General features: G+C 37.4%; 1 pseudogene; it reads left to right on the top strand.

The window, feature by feature from the left end:
* Window positions 1-5015: 5015 nt before the first annotated feature.
* On the top strand, window positions 5016-14344 carry LOC126724296 (germin-like protein subfamily 1 member 7; annotated as a pseudogene).
* The last annotated feature ends 1650 nt before the right edge of the window (window positions 14345-15994 follow it).

The following is a 15994-nucleotide window of genomic DNA, read 5'->3' as shown; positions in this document are numbered from 1 at the left end:
TTAATGATTGTTTGTATGTGTCATGATGTCATAACAAAGGTAGAGTAGCCAAGATCCTTGTCGTTCAACTGGTACCTCCCAGTGACGAAGACATCCACGGTTCAAATTCCCCTACCCCTAATTATTGATGTATTAAAAAAAATATAAGCAGAGTAATTTGTGCAGCATTAATTAAATCTTGATTACCCCCTGTATACACAACGTTTTTAAATCACAACAACCTAACTATTAAATATAAACTGATCAATATTGTATTAAAAATAGACAAAAGTTTGAATTTCAGTTTTGCAAATTGCACGTATGAATATTGAGGTTCTACTACAAAATACATTCATACTGAGGAAACATGGTAAAAATTATACTACTTTTTGTTAAGAATACACACAGAAACAACCAGAACAATCAGTGTTTTGATCAAATGGTTCAAATGTCCAATGGAATGCCCAACGGCTAGTTTCTCAACGGCTAGTCCAGGTATTCAACGGTGTCGTTCTACTTAATACTGTAGTGTAAATGTATTTAATGATACGCAGCGTTTAGGACTTATGTTATTAGTTGAAACGCTGCGTTTAGTCCTTATGCATTTAGTTCAATTGATATGCTGCGTTTTGTACATCATTAGATCAGTCTGTTGAGCAGTTAAGTGGTAGTTAGTTAGTTCTTGATTTCCCTCCACATTATACGGACCAGTTCCGTAATTCTAGGGATCTGATCTTGGAGTTGCTGAGTCTCTATAATCTATATATACTGTACATCAAATGTAATACATAGTGAAGCATTTATTTTCTTCTAGAAATCTCTTTTCTCTCTTCATCTCTCTCTTTCTCTAAACTTTCTCTCTTTTGCTCTCTATTCTTTCACTACTTCTCACAGAGTGTTTCATAATGTGAACACCATTGTAGAATCTTTTCAACCTTAGTTAGATACTTTTCACTTTTATGTAGAATATTATGTAAGGAGGTTGCAACATGCCAATGTCCCTACATAACTTTTCGTAAGATCAGCTTAAAAAAAACAAAAACAAAAATTTGTAAGAAACAAGTTGTCCCCTTTGTTACTATTTTCCATCAAACTAATGGAAAACATTTGTGGAAAAAAAAATCGAATCACAAAAATACTACTAATAATCTTTTACAAGGTTTCATCATTAACCTTAATTATAAATTTAGCTACTTATAGTAATTAAAAGATGAAAAATTATTAGGTACTCCCGGAGTACCATAAATGCGTACTCCCTCTTACATGAATGGTGGGTCCCATCATGAATTTAATTAGTGGGACCCACCATTCATGTGAGAGGGGGGAGTACGCATTTGTGGTACTCCGAGAGTACACAATAATTTTCCTTAAAAGACAACACAAAAATAAAATACTAGGCATTAAACTAAACAAACATAATATAAAAAGAAATAGTCACAGTGCTATCACGAAGAAAAAGCTATAAAAAAGCCACATGGGGCTGCCTCTAGACGTTCAGCCCTTCAGCTGTACTGTTAGCCTTTATGAGATGGTATCTTATGAGCCTGGCGCATACAAGAGTTAATGAGCCTATATATTTTCTATATAGACTCATTAGTGAATAGATGGCGCATACAAGAGTTAATGAGCCTATATATTTTCTATATAGACTCATTAGTGATCCTATTCACAAACAGAGCAAAGACTTTTTTTTACAAGAGAAGCTGCCTCACATATGCATGGTCCTAAATAGTAAATACAAGTGGAACTAGTTCTCCAAAAAAAAAAAAAAAAAAAAAGTTGGAACTAGAACTTTAATAGTTGTAGGCTTGTGCACGTTTCCTTTTACCAGCCAGAACCAAAGTGGCCCAAATAGGCTTCTCCACAAGCCCACGTTTAGGCTTCTCCACAAAATTAAACTTCCTTTTATTTTATTTCCTTTTTCTATTTTTCTATGTCTGACACTTCATGCCGTCCAGTTCCAGCCTTTCAAATTATAATTCTCTTCAAGTTGGCTTTTGAATCAATTGGCTCCATATTGTAGTTCAATATGGACAATTACACTTCACCCATGTTAAGCCTTTATCACCTAAAAAAACAAAGATTATTTATAATCAATCACAAAATAGCATAAATTAAGACTAAATATAAAAATATGAGAGTATTTTATTGTATATATTTTATACACATCACATATCAATGTTTGTATAATTTTTCTAGTGAAAAATTAAGTATTTTGGATAATTAATTAAATATCTTTGAAAATGGGGTAATTAATTGATATTTAAATTTTCTAAATATCCTTTAACATTATTTGATCCAAAAGTGTCTGATTATTAGATTAAAAGTCAAAATTATCAGACAAACATATAAAAATTTACAACAATAGGGACTGGAAGTCAAAGTGTTGATCGACATTTTGACCCTGAGTTTGAAGTTCCAATTGGTAAAAAAATAGACCAAATTAGAAGTTTAACCTAGACACAAAAATTTCATTGTGTTTCTAATCTTTTTTTTTTTTTCTTTTTTCTTATTTTTCATGCTTATCCAACCAGCATGAATGATAATTAGGAGCCAAGATAGGTCTGAAAATGAAGAGTTTAAACAAAACCCTACAAGGCTACAACTATTAGCTCCCATCTCTATAAATAGAGGGGGATTCTCAAAAGAAAAGTTGACAAGCTTCAGTAACACTATTTTAAAGAGCCATTGGTTTACTGTAGATCCTTTCTGTCACAGAAGATGGTTCACAAACACTCTCTATACAAGAGCAACAGAAATTTGTGCTATAAGATCCATCAAACACTCCCAAAATAATGCCCAACCATCTCTAAACATCAAACACGAGATCTTCGTCGCACAAGTACTTGAAGGAAAGAGTTGGTGTCCATGGGTACAAAAGCTCGATTATGGGAAATCTTTGTCGGTGTCATCTTTGCAAGAACTGTGCATGCCTATATAAACGTGAAACCCCAATTTAATTTTCTGCCCAAAATGTCTTTCTATGATGTTATGGGATGAACGCAATGATGAATAGGTGAAAATAGTTTAGGGTTCAAATATGCTTCTTGAATGCTCATATGAACAAAATTTAGTTTTCTCAAACCTTAACATGCTGAATTATTTTTCCATGTTCTTATGAATGATTTCTTCTTCAGGACATGTTTGGATTGTTTTGCTTATGTGTTTGCATGACATAAATCCATAGCCATTATTTCATAGAAAACCAGTTTAGACTTGGCAGAATGGGTGTCTATCCCTTCCCAATTTTGTAATCTAGTCTCTCATGCAACTTAAATAATTGGTTTTAGACTTAGTACTTAATTACTTATTCATGTAATTTTACATTTTATTGTATATATAACTAGGAGCCAAAGCCATGTATGTTTTTTCTCTAGATTGTACCTAGTAAAGAAAGTTTTGTAATTTTCTTTTTTTTATGTTCTAATCATGATATGTAAACTCAAGATTTCAATAAATGAAAGATGTATTTCATTTTATTTTGATTTTAAAAATATTTTTTCCTTTAAAAAGTAAGTTGCAACTCCAACATAAAACATTTGATTTAGGATGTGTAATATCATTAGTTGAGCTGTCATTCTGAGACATAATATTACACAACCTTAGGCTACTCATATCATTGCAAGATTTTAGAGTATGATACTGAATTTAATATCTTAAATCTTCAAATTTCTTATCCCTTTTATAATTTTTTTTTAAAATAAAATCCTCAATTGGTTTTCAAATTCAAATTATATCATATCAAAACGCTAAAATTGTGTAATTCACTCAAAAAAAAAAATACTAAAGAAAGATAAGTAAAGTATAATACCAAAAATCATTAAATTAAACAATTAAAAATAATAATATTACATTTTGTCATCTTAGACCAAATGGTTCAAAGTTGACCAAATTGGACCAAATGGACTGAACGGACTGGATTGGATCAAATAGGACTAAATGGACCGAAATGGACTCACATGGACTAAAATGGACTGAAAGGACCAAAATAGACCCAAATGGACCAAAGTAGACTGAAGTGGACTATATGAACCGAATGAACTCAAATAGACCGAATTGGACCGAAATGGACCAAGATGAAACAGAAATACCTAAGTGGATTGAAATTGACCAAAATAGAACGAAGTGGACTAAATTGGCTTTAAGATAAAGAAGCCAATTTTTAAAATTCTTCACAAAATAGGGTTAAGAAATTTGCAGATTTGGCTTATGAGTTTAGGTAACCTACTTTTTGCAAAAGAGTAATGATAGGACTACAACTTTTGTCAAAACTTGCTCACGTGGCAAGTCGTGAATAGTGGAGTAAAAGTGATGGGTCCACAACTCTACCACTCATGACTTGCAACATGAGCAAGTTGTGGCAAAAGTTGTGATCCTAGCATTTCGTTAGCAAAAACCACATGTATTGTCGGTCCCAACTCTTAAATTTTTAGACATTGAAATGCTAGAAGCCATATTGAAATGCAAGATCAATGAGATTAGTTCAGCCCAAGCTTATAAGAGGCTCACACCATTGACTATTGAACATCTATATTTACTAAGAATACTGAACATCATCGAATAATTTCACATGCCCCGAAAAGTGATATTTGCTGTATAGCCCATTAAAACATATTGCACAAGCCTCAGTTGCAGCCTACAACGGGAGGAAATTTTCACTGATGAGAGTCAAAGATACAACGGTGCTTCAATCATTTCAATTTAAAAAATACCATGAACTTAAGGATAATTTGTGGTTTGACCAAAGCAGCATGAAATCTGCACAATGGCATTGAAGTGATCTAATTTCATTGCTTTTCAAATATGAACAGATTAATAGTGGTTAAACCATGGTGTACCCATTATGCAGGAAATTGATAATGGTTAAAGAATTACCCAGTCTAATATTCTCCGTTTGTGAAAAACATAGACCAGCTCGCTGACTCCTCTATAAATAGAGATATCCCCATATGCTATATTCCCATCCCTCACCCAAGCAAGAATACGCAGATCGAGTACTATACCATAAGATAGAGATAGCAAATCCTAAAAATATGATGAAAGGTTTTCCATACCTTGTTACTGTGGCCATTTTGGCTTTGGCATTTTCCCTTGCTTCTGCCTATGACCCTAGTCCTCTGCAAGACTTTTGCGTTGCAACTGAGAATGCCAATTCTGGTGGTACGTACATGGTCGATCTCCTTATTATTAGCAGTAGTAGTATTATCATCACATTCTTTTGAGATCATTATAATTAAGTTCTACACAGTAATGAAATCGTGCCTGATGGTTATATCATCTACATTAGATTTTTTCCATCTAAGATATGTTATTGTCCATTTTTATAGAACTGTCTGACAATAACAAACTTTTCTCCGTGTAGTATTTGTGAACGGAAAATTTTGCAAGGACCCAGCACTTAGACATAGCAAATGATTTTTTCTTCTCCAGACTCAATATTATTGGAAACACGGGAAATAAAGTTGGATCAAATGTCACTCTTGTGAACGTCGATAAATTACCAAGTCTTAACACTAGGCATATATTTGGCTTGCCTTGACTATGCACCCTCTAGCCTGAATCCTCCTCACACTCACCCTCGTGGCATTGAGCTTTTGGTAGTCACAGAGGGTACTCTCTTAGTTGGATTTGTCACATCCAACCCAAACAAACTCTTTGAAAGTTCAAATAGTGTAAAAACACCATTGAACGTTTAGACCCCCAATTTACAAATTAATCAATTCAAGCTTTATGTCAAACAACTAGTGTGCGGAAAATGAACAAAAGCTATAAAATAGAATTGGTAAACAATCTAAGCCAAATTAAAATCACAACCCACAGCAGATAATAAAAGGCATAGATAAAAGGGAAGGAAGATGCAAAAACAAAGACAACACGCGATGTGTTATCAAAGAGGAAACCGAAGCCCTCGGCATAAAACCTCTCCGCCGCCCTCCAAGCGGTAAACAATCTACTAGAAAATGTAGTTGGGATACATGGACAGCAATAGACCCTCCAAGCCTAATCTACCTAGTGCACCTAAGCCCTTCAAGCTTCTTGCTCCAACGAGGTTGCGCCGAACCTATTTCTTTTCTAGCTTCTCGGATTCCGCTACTTGACCATAGCATCAACCAATATAGATTGGTTCCTTCCTAACTGCTTCCCAGAACACCAAATAGCCCTCTCACAGTAACGAATAGGGTGAGAACAAGGTTTCAGTAAAATGCCTCTCAAGGGTTTGAAAATAGAGAGGAAGAGAGTTGAGGAATTTGAAGAGACTCTAATATATAGATTGTAGATGAATCAATCTTGTTTTACTCTAGGGTTTCTCTCTCAAAATTCCCTCTAGAAGCTCTCTTTCATTTGTGGGTATAAAGGGTATTTATACTGGGGTGAGAAGAGAATGTGAAACGTTAGGTTTTTCAAAACAGGAGTGGCTCGCGGCTTGGCCGCGCGACTTGATTGAGTCGCGAGATCCAGTCGCGAGATAACTGTATGGCCAGTTGTCCTATTTTGTCCTGTAGTGCTTCAACTTGCATGACTGTTCACCTTCTGGCATGCTTGGCACGTGTGCTGCATCTGGCGGCTTGCAGCCGCGAGTCACCCACGAGATTCAGCCGCGAGACTCTGTTTTCTTACACACTCTTGAGCATTCATTCACTCTATCTCACTCACTACCCTTACAACAAAACCCACCTAAATACATGGTTACTAAATGCTGAAATACAAGCAAATTTGGCGCGGAATAAAGCCAACAAGATGGTTGATTAAATTCAACCTTACAATCTCCCCCTTTGGCTATTCCGTGATAAAACCCTAAAACAGGCTCTAGACTTAACATGTGAGTTAGGAACAGTTGAACAAAACTCACTCACACCTAACTCTAGAAGCTGTGAAGCACTTGAATCATAAGAACATGAAACTCCTGAAACACAACAATACACCATGATCATTGTATGCAGAAAAGCATGAAATGCATATGAAACAGGCTTAAAGTGATCAAGCAAAGATGAAGTTAAGAACTAAATCATGGCTTGATCAAACAAGTAATCACTACAAAGTAGTGATCACAGTGCTTATTCACACTTGGAATGAACACTTGAACATACAAGTTAACAAGAACAAAGCAAGTTACTTGTATGCCAACACTTAATCAATGCATAATACACTAAGTATATGCATCTAGGAACAATCCTACAAGGGCACAAGAGTGGCAATACTTAAAAGAAAATGCAAGACATTTAGATAGAAGTACTGATTTAAACAAAGTATAAAAGGTTGCATAAAGCATGGTACAAACCATAAAGCCTACAAATATGCATAAAACATAACCCTAAAAGCTTACAAAAGCAACATGGGTACAAATCACAATATATAGTAAATAACATCAACAATATATATATAAAGAGTAAACCAAGTTTATAAGTTATGAGTTAGAAACAAAATTACACCAAAACCATAGTGTATCAAACCCATAGTAACATTAAATATCCAAAAACATAAACCTATAAATTTAAAGGATAAGTCTTAAATCAAAAGTATGTGTGTACTCCCTCTATTACTATGCACACTTCCCTTTGAGCTTTCTCCCCCTTACTGAATGCTCTCCCCCTTTTTGGCACGAATAGCTAAAGGCTGTCATCTAACTTCTGTTGAATAACTTCTAGCTGATTCTCCATGGTCTCGAGTCGCATTTGAACATGGTTGTTGGTGGAGTAGAGAAGTGTCACCATCTCATCAATGCGTTTCTGAATATTTGCAAGCAAACTACCCACTCTATCAGTTTGAGGATCAGTTTGTGCTTGCGGAATGCTAGTTTGTGGAACTTCAGGGATGACACGCAAAGTAGGTGTGGTATGTACAGGTATCTCTGACTTAGGAGCAGATGGAGTAACCGGAGAGATGTGTGCACTCTTTGGTGTTTTAGAAGAATGACTTCTGTTGGCTTGTAAAGTGTACATGGAAATTGGACGCTGACGGGTCAACATTTTTCCATCTGAGGGAGGAACAATGCCTTCACGAAGAATGAACTTCATGATAAGATTGCAAAATGGAATACATCCTTGAGCTGTAGTTCGAGCCGTGGTCTTCCTCATGGTTTGAAAGATGTGAGCATCAATGAGGGCTCCTGTAATAAGATCACAAAGGAATTGAGCTCTCCCAAGATTTATGAAGGTAGTGTTGGACAGTGGGTAGAGATTAGAGAACATGATCAACTTTAGTGTGGTCAACTCTGGTGCAAACTTTGCGATGCTGATTGATGTGCCTGTATTGGATACTTCATGATCAGATCCTAGAACTTGTAGAATGTCTTGAATCTCTAGAGTTCGATCATCGTACGGAGTTAGATCCACATTCTGAGGTCTAGTGATGCAGAGAATATCGGCTATGGAGTTCGGGGAAATGCCAAACTCCTTTCCTCTGACCCAGAAAATTAGTTCAACTCCAAGATCACTTGTATTAGAGTAGCATTCCTTAACCAATTCATCCATTGGATCGACAAAATTCCCAAATAAGTTTGCCCAATCTCGTGGCTCAAAGATTCGAGGGATAAATGTGGTCCCTAAGGTGTCAAACTCAACCACCCGTTCCACTATAGGAGATGCCTTGTCAAAGATGTTTGAGTAGATATGTGAGGTAAGCGAGGTTCTAAACCTCTCCAAATTGGAGTCTTGAGATGACTGAGATGAAAGTCGAGTCCTTTTACCAACTAAGGTTGCTGAATCGTCAGCAACAATGTCTTTGCCCTTAGAGGATCGACGAGACATCTGCAAGAGAATAGGCACACAGCAAAGAACCAAAAACAGCACCACACAAGATGAATATCAACATGATTAGATGCAAATAAGAGTGTAAACCAGAGATTTTATACACAAATACAAACTTAAGACAGGTCAGACCCAAACAAAACCACAATCAATACTAAAGTGCACAATGAAGCAGGTGCATCAAAATGGTGAAAGTGCAATAAAGCATAGAGAAACACAAATTTAGAAATAACTGTCAATGAGACAGTCTACCATGACCATGATATGCACAGATTGAGAACATTCGAACATGAAGGACGGATAGCATAAATAAGACCACATAAGATAGGAACAGGCATAAAACATCAAAAATGAAAGATCAGTGGAAACCACAAACACCCAAAATAGTGCACATGGCAGTGAGGCATAACATTCAGAAAATGAAGTGTTTTAAAGAGATACTTTCAAGTCGCAAGCACACACATGTTATGTCAACATAAAAACACAGTAACATGAGATAAGTAATCCAATGCCTCAGGCATACTTCAACACACACACAAATGAATGGAGTAAGTCACAAAAAGTACCAAACCTATTTATCAAAAGAGTTTGAAAATCAACAACGGCCAAAGCACAGAACAAAGAATAGCACAATGTGACCAACAATATGAAAACGGATGAAAGCAACAACAAACTCAACCAGTCATACCCAATAAACAAAGAGAAGAATGTTTCGAATACAATATCTACTCAAATGGCAAGAAAAACATTCACTAAACAGAGAATATAAGATGAGGAAAAGAAGACCCATACCTTTTCTTGATGATTTTGAGAAGAAATGAAGCAACAATGGAGTTGGAAGTGGGTAACACGGTGTGTTTGAGAAGTTTCAAATAAAAAAGACAATGAATAGTCACAAAAAGTTCGAAGGAAAAATTGAAAAAGATTTAAAAACTCCCCTCACTGAGCAAAACACGCGTTTTTTGCGACTAAAGTGAGTCGCCAACAAGACGCCAGGTCAAGCCGCCAAAACACTCAAAGACAAAATTTTGAAAAAATTTTCTAAGTGTTTTTCGCAACTGGAAGGTCTACCCGTGAGGGAGTCGCGAGTTGAGCCACGAAAATCTCTGTGTAACCCTCGCGACTTGACCTTCCACTCGCGAACAAGTCGCCAAGATTGACCCGCGAACTTGCGACTGTGGCATGCGACTTGACTTAGCCGCGAATGAGTCGCCAAAACAGGGCAAAAATGATTTTTGAAATTTTCAGTTTTTAAGAACAAAATACTTTCCAAAAACACTTAAAACACTCAAAAATATTTTTGTGCTTGAATCAACAAAGATTGAGCATGTGAAAACACATTTCATCAAGTACAATCACACAAATGAATATGGCATTTATTGAACATATACTTGTGTGTTGTGTGTGGATATCAACAATGAGATAGTCCTTAGTCTAATCTGAAATTTCAATGATCAATTCAACCAAGGCATACACAATTAGCACTAGATCATGTGACCCATCTCAATAATAGAAGTATGCATATATGACTTCCCACAAAACTTGATAATCATAACTTGGAGCTTTACATTTGACTCCACTTTCAATCATAACATTTGATCTTTTTGATCCTTTTGAGACAATCACCTCTCATTGTGAGAGTGATATTTGATATTTCACCTTGATGAGATAGCCTTTGGCTTTTTGAATAAATATTCACTTTAATTTTTGGTCGCTTTCCCTTTTTCCTAGTCGAATACTAGTATGTGCGACAGGCTTTTGCAGCTCAATATCTCTTTTCATTTGGAAATTTACATTTGGTGAGCTCTTTTTAGCAAAAACAAAAATAAAAAGTGGGAAGATATATAGACACAAGTCTATACATGTCTCAAGATCAACATAACCAATCACTAATCATTCATGACAAGTTTGAAGATCTATTTACAACAATCACATAAATTTCAAGATTTCTTCCATAGTGATAAGAGTGCAATGAAACAAGTTACGCTCGAAAATGCACAAAGCCATTAGCACAAAAGTACAAGGCAAAACAAGTTTTGAGACAAAACTCAATAATGTCAATCAAACTTTTTGATTTTCTATTTTTATGTGATTTTTGGATTTTTGACACATAAGAAGAAAAAGATTGATCAAAAACAAAAATGACCAAAAGTATGCACAAATAGACAAACAAATAATCATCAACATAAACAATAACCAAACAATCAAACACCGTCACAAAAGCATAGGAAGAATTAATGCATGGACATGTTGTAATGCTTATGCATGAGTACCCTTTTTCACCCACACGTCACTTGCGTTTGGGGTGATTTCCTTATAGGATTGCGTACGGGAGTTAGGGCTTTCAAACCTTCGTGTGAAGCTTTCCAAGCAATTGGTGAATGCACCAATCATCTTCATCACGTTCATCATTCCGGGATCACCGTTTTGATCTCTTGATGGTTCACCAGCCTAATTTCTCCTATCATTTCTAGGTCCTCGTGACCTTTGAGGAGTTGCACTATTCATTACTCTTAGTTTTTGACAATTTGGTGGAGTATGCCTTTGAAGTCCGCAATGATGACACACATAATTTGATCTAGGACCTCTTTGTGGTCGTGGACGAGACTTGGCTCGGGATTCAGACCTGTCCATAGATTGATTACGTGAATTCAACAACCGTTTGTTCCCCACATTTCTCTTCTCCTCTATCTTGGGCTTCTCAGTAGTAGGACCAACATCAGCTGATTCTTTGGCCTTTATAAACTTCACTTCTTTAGTGACATTTCCAGATGAGCTACTTCCTCTAGTATATCCCAATCCGGATTTGTCTTAAAAGCTCTTTTGAGATGAAATAACATCATCTAGCTTCTTGGTGGTGACCCTCTCTATTTTAGCATTTGCTTGCACAACCTCTTGCTCAAGAAATCTCACTTTTGTGTAAATTTCTGACAGCTCACCGTTCAGTGTTTCTATCTCACATTTGGCCTCCCTATATCGAATTAGGAGACTTTTATAGTCCTCCTCTACCTTCTTCATTTTTCTCACAGCTGTCTTGGCCACCCTTGTGTATTCACCCGACTTCTCCAGGAGTGAGTTATAATTCTCATGAAGATTGGATGTGCTTTCATCTTCTTCAGCATCTGATTCTTCAACAACTCCCAATGATTCTTCATCACTATGTTCTCCAAGGTCTCGTACAAGCAGATTCAACTCGTCTGAAGACTTAACATGGGCAATAGTCATAAAAGCTGAATAATTCCCTTCCATCACAGCTTTCTTCAGAATCTGAGTCGGATGAATCTGAGTCACTCAATGTCGTGGCATACACTTTTCCTTTCGATTTCAAATAATTCGGACATTCTTTCTTAAAGTGACCATGGCCGTTGCATTCGAAACAAGTGACACCTTGTATAGATTGGAACTCTTTTCCATCTTTCTTTTTGAATTCCCTTTTCTCTCTTCCTGAACTTTGGAATTTTCCTTTGTTACCAAATTTGCCATTATTCTTGAATTTCAAGAATTTTCGGAAATTTTTTACAAGGTATGCAACATCTTTGTTAACCACATCTTCTCCCGATGAATCATGGTCTTCCACCTTCTCATTAATGGTCTTAAGAGCAAGAGATTTACTCTTCCGTTGATTGGGCAGCGACATTTCATAAGTCTGAAGAGAACCAACCAGCTCCTAGACTTTGATGTCATCAAGGTCTTTGCTCTCTTCAATCGCTGTCACTTTAGCACGAAAACTTTCCGGTAAGGATCGAAGGATCTTCCTTACAATTTTAGAATCCTCCATTTTCTCTCCCAAATTGAACTTGCTTACAATCACCTCATTCAGCTTGCTATAGAAAGAGTCAAAGGACTCATCCTCACTTATTTTTAACTCCACAAACCGAGTGGTTAGCATCTGCAGCTTGGTGTCTTTTACTTTCTTCGTAAGTGGTCTCTAATATCTCCCATGCTTCTTTGGCAACGGTAATGTGAGAGATCCTGTGAAATTCATCTGAAGACACACCACAGAAAATAGCATTAAGTGATTTACTGTTAGCATTAGATGCAGCGAGTGCTGCCTTATCCCATGTGGATTTGGCTGCCTCAGGTCTGGTCCAACCAATCTCAACAGCATCCCAAACAGATTCATCAACGGAACACAGAAATGCTCTCATGCGAACCTTCCAAAAAGCATAATTACTACCATCTAAATATGGAGGTGCATTTAGGGATTGAGACCGATCCATCTCAATAGGGAGTCAAGGATCACACAATGGTAATGAAACCACTAGAAGTGTATCCGCTCTGATACCAAATGAAAGTTCAAATAGTGTAAAAACACCCTTGAACGTTTAGACCCCCAATTTACAAATTAACCAATTCAAGCTTTATGTTAAATAACTAGTGTGCGGAAAATGATCAAAAGCTATAAAACAGAATTGGTAAACAATCTAAGCCAAATTAAAATCATAACCCACAGCAGATAACAAAAGGCATAGATAAAAGGGAAGGAAGATGCAAACACAAAGACAACACGCGATGTGTTATCGAAGAGGAAACCGAAACCCTCGGCGTAAAATCTCTCCGCCGCCCTCCAAGCGGTAAACAATCCACTAGAAAATGTAGTTGGGATATATGGACATCAATAGACCCTCCAAGCCTAATCTACTCAGTGCACCTAAGCCCTCCAAGCTTCTTGCTCCAATGAGATTGCGCCGAACCTATTTCTTTTCTAGCTTCCCGGATTCTGCTACTTGACCATAGCATCAACCAATATAGATTGGTTCCTTCCTAACTGTTTCCCAGAACACCAAACAGCCCTCTCATAGTAATGAATAGGGTGAGAACAAGGTTTTGGTAAAATGCCTCTCAAGGGTTTGACAATGGAGAGGAAGAGAGTTGAGGAATTTGAAGAGACTCTAATGTATAGATTATAGATGAATCAATCTTGTTTTACTCTAGGGTTTCTCTCTCAAAATTCTCTCTGGAAGCTCTCTTTCATTTGTGGGTATAAGGGGTATTTATATTGGGGTAAGAAGAGAATGTGAAACGTCAGGTTTTCAAAACAGGGGTGGCTCGCGGCTTGGTCTCGTGACTTGACTGAGTCACGAGATCCAGTCGCGAGATAATCGTATGGCCAGTTGTCCTATTTTGTCCTGTAGTGCTCCAGCTAGCATGACTGTTCACCTTCTGGCATGCTTGGCACGTGTGCTGCATCTGGCGGCTTGCAGCCGCGAGTCACCCGCAAGACTCTGTTTTCTTGCACACTCTTGAGCATGCAATCACTCTATCTCACTCACTACACTTACAACAAAACCCACCTAAATACAGGGTTACTGAATGCTGAAATACAAGCAAATTTGGCACGGAATAAAGCCAACAAGATGGTTGATTAAATTCAACCTTACACTCTTCACTAAAGTTCTATACAAGGGAGATGTCTTTGTATTCCCAATTGGTCTCATTCATTTCCAATTCAACATAGAGAAGACCAATGCTTTGGCCTTGCCAGTCTCAGCAGCTAGAATCCCGGGGTTATCACTATAGCAAATGCGGTCTTTGGATCTATTCCTCCCATTGAGCTTGATGTTCTCGTCAAGGCCTTCCAATTGGACAAGAGTGCAATTGATTATCTTCAGAAATAATTCTAGTCAAACTATAATTTGGAGAAATATATGTAACGAGGATGGTGAACCGCTAGTTTGTTTGAATAATTACGGTTCCCCTCCTTGTAATGTCAATGAAATTATTTTCTTAAAAAAGGCCATTGAAAGTTCAAAAACGTGTATAAACACCTTTGAACGTTTAGACCCCCAAATTACAACTTAACCAATTCAAGCTTTATGTCAAACAACTAGTGTGCGGAAAATGAACATAAGCTATAATATGGAATTGGTAAATACTATCTAAGCCAATTATAAATCACATCCACAGCAGAAAATAAAAGGCAAAGATAAAGGGAAGAGAGATTCAAACACAAGGACAACACACGATGTGTTATCGAAGAGGAAACCGAAGCCCTCGGCGTAAAACCTCTCTGCCGCCCTCCAAGCGGTCAATAATCCACTAGAAAATGTAGTTGGGATACATGAACAGCAATAGACCCTCCAAGCCTAATCTACCCGATGTACCTAAGCCCTCCAAGCTTCTTGCTCCAACGAGGTTGCGCCGAACCTTTTTCTTTTCTAGCTTACCGGATTCCGCTACTAGACCGTAGCATCCGCCATTCTTGGCATCTTCCAATGCTTCCCAAAGCTCCAAAGACACTCAACACTCTAAATGGGTGTGGGTAGTGTTTGGATAGAAATCTCCTCTCAATAGGTATGACAATGAGAGAGGGAATGAGAAGAGACTACAAAGATTTCTCTCTAAGAATGAGTAGCTCTCTCTAATTGGGTGGGTGTTTTGAAGAAACCTCTCTTAGGGTTTTTCTTTCTGAATAGCAACACATATTTTGTGGGAATGAGGGGTATTTATACTGGTGTGAGAATGGAATGCGAAGAGTCAGTTTTTCCAAAAACAGGGCTGGCTGGCGACTTGACCTCGCGACTTGACTGAGTCGCGAGTTCAAGTCGCGAGCTAACTTAATGGCCAGTCTGGATTTTTGTCGTGTAGTGCTCCAGGTGGCATGACTGTTCAGCTCCCCTGCATGCTCTGCACGTGAGCAACTTTTGGCGGCTTGCAAGCCGCGAGCCACCCGCGAGTCCTAGCCGCGAGTCTCTGCTTCACTGCACTGTCTTGAGCATTTCTTCACACTTTCTCACACACTACCCTTACATGATTCCCACCTAAATACAAGGTTTCTAAGTGCTATATTACAAGCAAATTTGTCATGGAACAAAGCCAACACATGGTTGATTAAATTCAACCTTACAATCTCCCCCTTTGGCTATTCCATGACAAAACACCCTAAAACAGACTCTAGACTTAAACGTGAGTTTGGGAACAATGGCAAAACTCACTCACACCTAAATCTAGAAACTGTGCAGCTCTTGAATCATATGAACATGAATCTCCTGAAACACAACAATACACCATGATCATTGTATGCAGAAAAGCATGAAATGCATATGAAGCAAGCAATATGTGATCAAGCAAAGATGGAGTTAAGAAACAAACCATGACTTGATCAAACAAGCAATCACTACAAGGTAGTGATCACAATGCTCATTCACACTTGGAATGAACACTTGAACATACAAGCTAACAAGAACAATGCAAGTTACTTGTATGCCTAATACTAAACCAATGCATAATACACTAAGTATATGCATCTAGGAAAAATCCTACAAGGG

Source organism: Quercus robur, chromosome 1 (genome assembly GCF_932294415.1).
Source record: "Quercus robur chromosome 1, dhQueRobu3.1, whole genome shotgun sequence".
NCBI lineage: Eukaryota > Viridiplantae > Streptophyta > Magnoliopsida > Fagales > Fagaceae > Quercus > Quercus robur.
Note: the sequence above shows the minus strand (reverse complement) of the source record. Positions and strands in the feature narration are given on the sequence as shown.